We start from the raw sequence: 9,511 nt of genomic DNA on the forward strand, positions 1-9,511 counted from the left end.
CCAACTTAGTTTAATAGATTGGATTTGAAATTTCTTTTAACTCAGCTTAAAAGGAAGCTTTGTTCTGTTCTCAAAACTCCAACCTTCAATTTGTAGACGTTGGAAATTCAAAGTCCGTACGTCTCTCACATGCAAACATAGATGATAGATTTTACTTATGATATACCAGATCATTAACTATTACTAACTATTATTATTATTATTATTTTGATATGTTCACTCAAGAGAAGGGGGAGTGGGGATTCGAACTAGTAAACTTTGCTTCATGAGACGTGATTCACAACTGATTGCGCTATCCCTTGAAAACTATTACTGACTATTAATTAAGGTCTCTTAAGTATCATGGTTAATATATATGTTTTCGGCATAAGAAATTTCGAGTGAAATTAATATTGTGGATTCAAATTTGTTGGAATTTCGTGACCAAATTTCAAAGAATTTAGGCAGTGAATCAGAGAGGAAAGTGCAAATATGGGATATACGAATAAGTAATAATATCCTGGTAACTTGTTCAAACACCACAAGATTTCTACAATTTTCTTTTATTTTCTGTCTAAATTATTTAAAATTCAGACAAAACCTCATCCGATATGGACAAAACATTTAAGGAGAATCCGGTCTAATTATTACATACCAAAGAATTGGAGGCAATTCAATGATAAAAGTAACAACTCTTCCTGAACTCATAAGTTAATTATAGTATAACATGTAAAATCAATAAACCTATGTGGTTGAAGGCCCAAAAAAAAAGAAAAAAGAAAAAAAAAGCGCATATATAAATCTTAGATCCCAAGGAAATCCCAGAAAAGAGTAAACAAATGTTCATTAAATGAGCGGCGGACAAATCAATTTTATTATTCTTCCACACATGAGTGACATGGATAAGGTAATTATTTGAAAGAAAAAAAAAAAAAAATCGTCATGACACGTCATAAATTTGTCTCGTAAAATTTAAAATGGGTATATATATTAATATATGGAGTAGTGCTCTAGGGGATGATATATTTGCTCAAAGAAGAGTATTAGGTTATAAACAAATTTTAAAGAAAAATGTTTACAAACTGATGTGGCACAATATGATTATGTTTTTCAAAATGTAAACTTATTTTATATTCAATCATGTTGTGCCACATCAGTTTGTAAGAATTTTTCTGTAAAATTTGTTTGTAAGCCTAACATTCATCTTGCTCAAATGAGTAAATAAATTTCATCGTAACTATTCAATTTTTTATATTTAAAAAGTATTTTTGTTCCAAACAATAAAATAACAAATATAAGGAACCGGACAGAATCCAGCAGTGGCAGATTCCCCGCCTGCCCCTGGTAATTTTTTTTTATTTTTATTTTTTTACTTAAAAAAATATATATATTTTTATGTCCAAATTTTCTATTAGCCCCTATAAAATAAACCCAAATTTTATGTCCTTGACACTTTAGCCCCTATAAAACTCAGCCTAGCCTAAATTTTAGCCAAAAAACGAGAGTAAACTGAAAGAGAGAGTATTTTACACTACTTTTTTTATCTACTACGCTATCATAAAATTTTTCTTTTCTGCTTGTTCATCGCTGCTACGATACCATAAGATTCTATTCTGTGAAGCTTGTGATGAAAGTTCTCTTGTCTGAACAATGAGTCATCTTCCGCAGGCTGTAATTTCATTATATTTTATTATTTTATTTATCCCCCTATTAAGATAAATTCTAGATCTGCATCCGCCACTCAATTCAGATTCTCGTAACTTCGGAGTGGGAGTTGATGTATATTACCTGCCTTTTTTTTATGGCAAACTGGATTCAACATCTCTACTTTTGTTTTCTTAGGGGTTTAGGGAAATTTTTGCATCAATTACACCTCCCTTTGGTACAAATTGGGTTTTTATTTTCGGTCATGTTTAGAGCTTTGAAGGGTTCCAATAAATATGATGATTAATATATATAAGCTCTAGCTTACTAGTTACTACTAGAAGGTCGATCTTAGTAAAAATTAAAATCACACTTTGAATTTTGAGAAAATTACATTTTTCGCCATATTTAGTGAGAGAAAGAGGCTTTAAAAAACTGCTGAAAAAATGCTTTAATGGCTGACCAGGTGAGTGCAGTATGCAGACAAGCATATATAGTTATTCAACTATATATATTACAAATTTGTAATTGTAAATTGTGCTAACGGTAACATTGAATTCTCTGACTTGTATGTTTATGACACCAACTTTTCAGAAGCACCTAAAAATACCAATCATTCATTCCACTTTTTAATTTTTTCAACATTTTTTTTATTTTTTAAATCACATCAATCATTTTTTTTTATTATTTAAATAAAAAAATCACTACGAAACAATTTTTTTATTTTTTTATTTTTTCATACTAAACATTCTTACTTGTTCACTTTTTTTTTTTAAAAAAAAAATTCTTACTTTTTTTTTTTTTTTTTCACATCAATCAATTTTTATTAAAGTATCAAACTAAAATCAAAACAAAATCGTTTATCAAACCAACTCTACGACAGCCGCTCGTACAAATCGTTGCAGATGGTGAGACTAACTGTTTGCGAGGGACTCATCACATGCTCACATAAAAAAGAAAGAAAGAAAATAAATAAATTAAGAAACAACCTTTCTTTTATTGCAGCCTACAAGATAAGGTTCATCATAAAAAAGAGAGGGAGTGTCGGTTCGTTTAAGAGTTTATTTTTTAATTTTTCGACCAAAATTGGGGAAGGGAGGAGGGAATTAGCTTTATGAGATCTTTATTAATGATTATTTTATGCTTAGTTTAAAGAACAACTGAACAAAAAAGTTCATCAACTTCCACATTGTATAATTGAAACCATTGAACAAAAGTATTAAGTACCTCCTATATATGCAAATTAAAGATAAAAGATATTTTTGTTGTGTGACAAGCGACAATACAACCTTAAGCTTTGATACCATTATTAGAATTCACAGCAACGTGAACAAAAAAAATATATCGAGAAAGAAAAAGAAGAATCAAGAATCAAGACAAAAATTTAATTTAGTTTGGGAAAGATTGCCAACATCGTCAACTTCTTATGCTCTCTGGGACATCGCTGATAGCTTACTGTATATCAACAAAGAAGCAAGAAAAATATCAACGAAAAAGAAGCAAGAAAAATGCCACTATGCATCATAGCAAATAACTCATTATCAACGACAACCTTTAACATGCATTAGGTGCCGCCGATGACCTTTGTTGACGAATCAACAACGAACTATTAATGACAAATCGATCTTTTATACTTTTAAGTAATAACTTGTAATTATTATTTGGGCAGCTATTAACTTTGTGTTTGGAAACATTCTTAATTCTTCTTCTATATTATCTTCTATTAGAATTAATAGTGGAAACGATCCGGCATGTATAACTTTTGCCTTTTGTTTCTATTTTTTGAGAGAGAGAGAAAGAAAGAAAGAAAGAAAAAATGAAAATAAAAATAAGTGACAACCTCTGGTCGTCACTGAAATCCAAGTTTCTTGCAATGATGACAACTTCGCCATGATCCACCCACCCGCTTAGCATCATCGCATGTGCAGGCAGGTTCGAGCTTGCAACTAATGGATAGTAATAAAAGATAGAAGATTATGTAAATGGACCATCTACCATTCTAGATGGATATTTATGCAGAAAAAAAAGGCCAAAATAAATTAATTTCTTTATAGTAAATCCTAGTTTCCTTACGAAAGGATTATTTTGCCTATAAAAAAATTAATTTCTTGTAATTTTTGGCAACGTAATTTGCATTGAGGGTCTTTTTTTCTAATTTGCCAACAGAACAGGCCGTTACTGTAGTTATTCTAGCTACAGTAATGGTTAGAAAATAGTACACTAGACATGAAAAGCAATTTCCCTCTTTTCGACAAAAATTACATTCCTCTCTTTTCCCAATAACGCTGCAGTAAAACAAACCCATCTAAACTAACCATCCCCTAACTTCACAAACCCATATGGGAAAAGCCATGAAGAAGAAGCTTAAAATTATTATTTTTTTGTTCAAAAATAAGTGGAATTAGGGAGCGATTAGGTTAAATGAATTTATTTTACTACATAGTTATTGAAAAGAAGTGAAATATGATTTTTTCCAAAAAAAAAAAAAAGGAAATTACTTTTCAAATTTAGTGTACTATTATTTTGACCTTTACCATAGCTAAAACAGTACTATTTTAGTTACAGTAACGACATGTTCTGATGGCAAAGACACCCAATAATGGATAGCAATCACAACCCCTTGTCCTTCTTTCTTATTTTTTCGGGTAAAAAACAGAGAGAGAGAAAAAAAACGACTGGTTGAGAATTAACGGCAATTGGCAGAAGTTGCAGTATTATTAATGCGTTTTTGTCTGTCCTAATTAATTAATTTCCAATTCGTACATTATGTCAGTGTTTAGAGTAAAAATGCTGGCATTTATTAGCAAAGACATTGGCCTTTTTTTGTTTTTTTTTTTTTTTTGCAGTAAAAATTTTGCTGAAATTTTGGCTCCGCCTTCACACAATGAGAATAACGGTGCAACTACCTCTAATACTTAAATTAATATAAGAATTAAGAAGTAAATTGGCCAAATACATTGATATATAAAGTGAGATTTGGCTTGGCGTTGTAAAAAAAACTACTTCTAAAAACTAAAATTGAAGAGAAAAGAGAATAACTCTATTTGATGTGTATATATATATATATATATATAGCAAGAGAAATGCTACAGATCCAAAAAAAATTTTTCTGAATAACTAAAAGTGTGGTGAGTAAAATTTGATGAGACTGATAGGAATGTTTTACCATTCGACCGGCCCACCAGCGACTCAACCACTGACTGATGAAAGCGCCGCCCACCATCTTCACCACCGGACGCCACCGGCCACCTGCAACCCATCATCCGTAAGAAGCAACCTCACCCTCAAGTCCTGCAACTCCATCTAAACGTAATGATTCCTAGAACACCGGTTCACCTCAATTACGAAGATGATTGCATTAGAAGATGAAAGTCCAAATTTCCATACAAAAAACAGCATTCACTATATCAAGCTGAAAAACAAATTACGTAAAAAAATATTTATCAATCTTCACAATCCACAAATCCATTCTCGTGAGACCATATTCTCTTAAGATTCCAAGAGAAAGTTTCACTTCCAATTAATGATGTACATCTCTAGAAAGACGCACAGTCTACACCGTGTCAAAAACTGTTCTAAAATTGCTAGTTTTTCATAAAAGGTTATATATATATATATATATATATATATATTGTGATCATGGGGGGGAATTCATATGAAGAGAGGCTATTTAGGCATTTTGACAATTTAAGTGAAAATGATGAAATTTATTTTGAGTAAATAAAATTTTGATTACATTTGCTAATTATTTTAGCAAATTACTACTAACTTTTATCTTCAGCCCCTTTTCTTTTTTTTTTTATTTATTATTTTTTTTTTTATGTTATTAATTCGTAATATATACGAATTATTTTGTTTCACTTTTTATTATTGTAATTAATCTTATATCAAGAGACTTAAGTTGGCCCACATGTCACATATATTATATGTATATAGTATCTTATTTAAATATAAATTTTATTAAACTAAAAACTTTGGGTAATTAATGTACAGTTAACTACTAAAGGTGAAAAGGTGTTTTATTTTTCACCAAGTGTTGTCTCCCTTGATGGAAGGAAGCAACGTAAGATAAATGGATAGGGGTCTTGGCCTATATAAAAGACAAGCTTGTGATATACATCGATTACAACTTTTAACGTGAAAAACAGATAGGCCAAAAATCCTTATCTATCACTCTCCAACAAAAGTGAGGGTTCTAAGATTGCAAATTGAGGGTTCTGGGATTGTGAATTCTACAAACGTTCAACGAGTATTCAATTCAAGTGCTTAAACAACAATGGCCAGAGGTTAGTATTTCTTTTATGTTTATATAATTTTCTCCCAAATTTCTTACATTAGTGGTATCAGAGCCTACTTCTGTGCCATGTTGTTTAGTATCAATTTGTTGAATTTTAGTAGAATGATTGAATGTTTGTATTAGGAATATGGTTGTTGTGAGATTTTTGTTTTGGGTTTCAAGTTTCATAATGGGTATGGTTTCATGGTTTGGCCGATCTTTAAAATTTAATGTTTGTGATGCTTTAGTGGTTTTAGAAGATTAATCTTGTTGTTTTTTATTGTGCAAAATACTCTATTTTTACAATTTTGGAATCATTAAAAAACAAAGATTAAGATTTTCGGCCATTCCATTTTTCTTTAAAACAATGATTTCTTTTCATTGTTTTTGAATACCCATATGTTTCCAAACCCATAAATTAGTAGTCTTGATGATTCCGAACCAAAACCATGTTATAAAATCGGGTTTCAGTGCGAAAATTTGATGAAAAATGAGAAAACCCGTTTTTAGACCCGTTTAGGGTGAGACCCGACCCAGATCCGTTTTTCAGACCCGGCTGAAGGTAGGGGATGAAGTTCCCTACCTGAATGCAGCCCACTCGCGTACTGGGCGCGTCCAGTACACGCGCCACTTAAAAAAAAAAAAAAAAATTCCCACAACTAATGGGGATTTGCCAGCAGTGGGATTCGAACCCCACAGTACTTGGTTTGGCATAGCCGACTTTACCATCAAGGCATGTGTTGTTTTGGTTTGATATACATTTACTTATTTATATATACAATGTTATGCCATTATGAAATTACAGATTTAATGATGGAAAGTGCCTTTTATTGTGCATTAAGAATAGCCACAGCATCTTAAAACACAATGATGTGAAATTTTTATAATGGCATTTCATATTGCAATTAAGTTGTCATAGTAATTACTTTGCTCTACAGGGAAGTGATCATTTTATATGACTTAATTAGAATAAGACAGTAAAAAAAAAAAGTTATTAGAAAAATTGGATACCTAATACCCACAGGTGCAGGATCTATTTTTCCTTAAGCATTTACAAAATTTACTAGTCTTATTATGAAGATATACAAACAAATCTTATGCATAATGCGATCTTTACCCACAGGGAGATTTTGATTTGTTTATGAATTTGACATTGGTTGATTCATACTATAGTTTGTGTTTATTTCAAAGCGTTAATGCCTATTCTTGGTTATTGCAGCTACTGTTTCATCTGTTTTAAATAATGAATCTTCTCATATTCCATTTTTAAATGGAGATAATTTTTCGGACTGGAAAGACAAAATTCTCTTGACATTAGGGTGCACAGACCTAGACTTTGCATTACGTGTGGATGAACCACCCGTGCCCACTGAAACAAGTTCGTTAGTAGAAAAAACTACATATGAAAAGTGGGAGCGGTCAAACCGATTAAGTCTAATGCTCATTAAGTCACATATTAGTAAGAGCATTAGAGGTTCAATTCCTCCATGTGATAAGGTAAAGGACTACTTAAAGGCCATTGAAGAACAATTTGTTAGTTCTGATAAGGCATTAGCTAGCACTCTAATGAACAAGTTGTCAATTATGAAACATGACAAATTTAGGAGTGTGCGTGAGCACATAATGGAGATGAGGGACATTACTGCACAACTTAAGTCCTTAGAAATTGAGATTTCAGAGTCATTCCTTGTCCATTTCATACTCAATTCTCTCCCTGTTGAATATGGACCATTTAAGATTTCTTACAACACACATAAGGAAAAGTGGTCCATTAATGAACTTCTAACAATGTGTGTACAAGAAGAGGAGAGGTTGAAACATGAAAATTTGGAGAGTGCACATTTTGTGACTCATAAAAAGGGCAAAGGGAAAAAGGGCAAAGGTGCTGAAATTAAATGGAAGAAGGATGGGCAAGCATCATTCAAGCCTTATGGAAATAAAGATGCATGTTTCTTCTGTAAGAAAAAGGGGCACAAAAAGAAGGATTGCCTAAAATACAAAAAATGGCTCGAGAAAAAAGGTAATCTCTATTCTCTAGTGTGTTATGAATCTAACTTCATAGATACTCATCATAATACATGGTGGATTGATTCGGGTACTACAATTCACGTTGTCAATATCATGCAGGGATTTCTCAGCCTAAGGAAACCGATGGGAAGTGAACAAGGCATCTATTCAGGAAATGGGATGTGTTCGCATGTCGAGGCTGTAGGAACCTTTAGACTTGTTTTAGAAAATGGATATATTTTAGACCTTGCAAACACCTTTTATGTTCCTTCATTTTCAAAAAATTTAATTTCTATATCTAAACTAGTACAGTTGGGGTTTGAATTTAATTTTATTGGGTCCAATGTCTATTTGTTTAAAAACTCTACAGATGTTGGCTCAGGAATCTTAGTCAATGGTTTATATAAATTAAATTTAGATCCTATTTATGAACAAAGTCTCTTAACTATGCATGATATTGGCAGTAAACGCAACATTATTGATGAGTCATCCTCTATGTTATGGCATAGGAGATTGGGACATATCTCCATAGAGAGAATCAAAAGACTAATAAATGATGGAGTCCTTAAGGCTCTAGATTTTTCAGATTTTGGTACTTGTGTGGATTGCATAAAAGGAAAGCAAACCAACAAGACCAGTAAAGGTGCCAAGAGGAGTGAAGAAATACTTGGAATCATACACACGGACATCTGTGGACCATTTAGTACCCCATGTTTGAACGGTCAGAGATATTTTATCTCATTTATTGATGACTATTCACGGTTTATGTATCTTTACCTCCTTTTTAATAAGTCTGAAGCACTAGATGCTTTCAAAACATATAAAAGGGAAGTAGAGAGACAATTAGAAAAGAAAATTAAGATTGTAAGATCTGATAGGGGTGGAGAATATTATGGTAGATACACAGAGTCAGGGCAAAGACCGGGTCCATTTGCCAATTTTCTCAAAGAAGAAGGGATTATTGCTCAATATACAATGCCAGGTTCACCTTACCAAAATGGTGTTGCTGAAAGGCGAAACCGCACCCTTATGGATATGGTAAGAAGTATGCTTAGCAATAGTGATCTTCCTTTATTTTTGTGGAGTGAGGCCTTAAAAACTTCTGTATATATCTTAAATAGAGTTCCATCTAAGGTTGTTCCCAAAACATCATTTGAGTTATGGAAAGGATGGAAACCTAGTTTAAGACATTTTCATATATGGGGTTGCCTAGTTGAGGTTAGGGTCTACAATCCACAATTAAAGAAATTGGATCCGAGAACAGTCGGTGGATATTTCATTGGCTATGCAGAAAATTCTAAGGGTTATAAATTTTACTGTCCCTCACATACGCCTAGAATTGTTGAAGCTAGAAATGCAAAATTTATTGAGGCTCTTGACATCAGTGGGAGTAATGTTTCTCAAAAGATAGAGTGGGAGGAAACACGGAATTCAGATACAACATCCGTGAATCAAAATAAGTTGACTGTTTTTCAGGAAAATCAACCAGATATCCTTGAAGAACAATCAATTCAAGAACTACCACCACCTCAGGAGGAACATGTCAATGTGGAGTCTGCAAATCAATATCTACATAATGTGGATGAGACTGTAGAATTAAGAAGA

The sequence above is a fragment of the Corylus avellana genome, chromosome ca10, assembly GCF_901000735.1.
Source record: "Corylus avellana chromosome ca10, CavTom2PMs-1.0".
Lineage (NCBI taxonomy): Eukaryota > Viridiplantae > Streptophyta > Magnoliopsida > Fagales > Betulaceae > Corylus > Corylus avellana.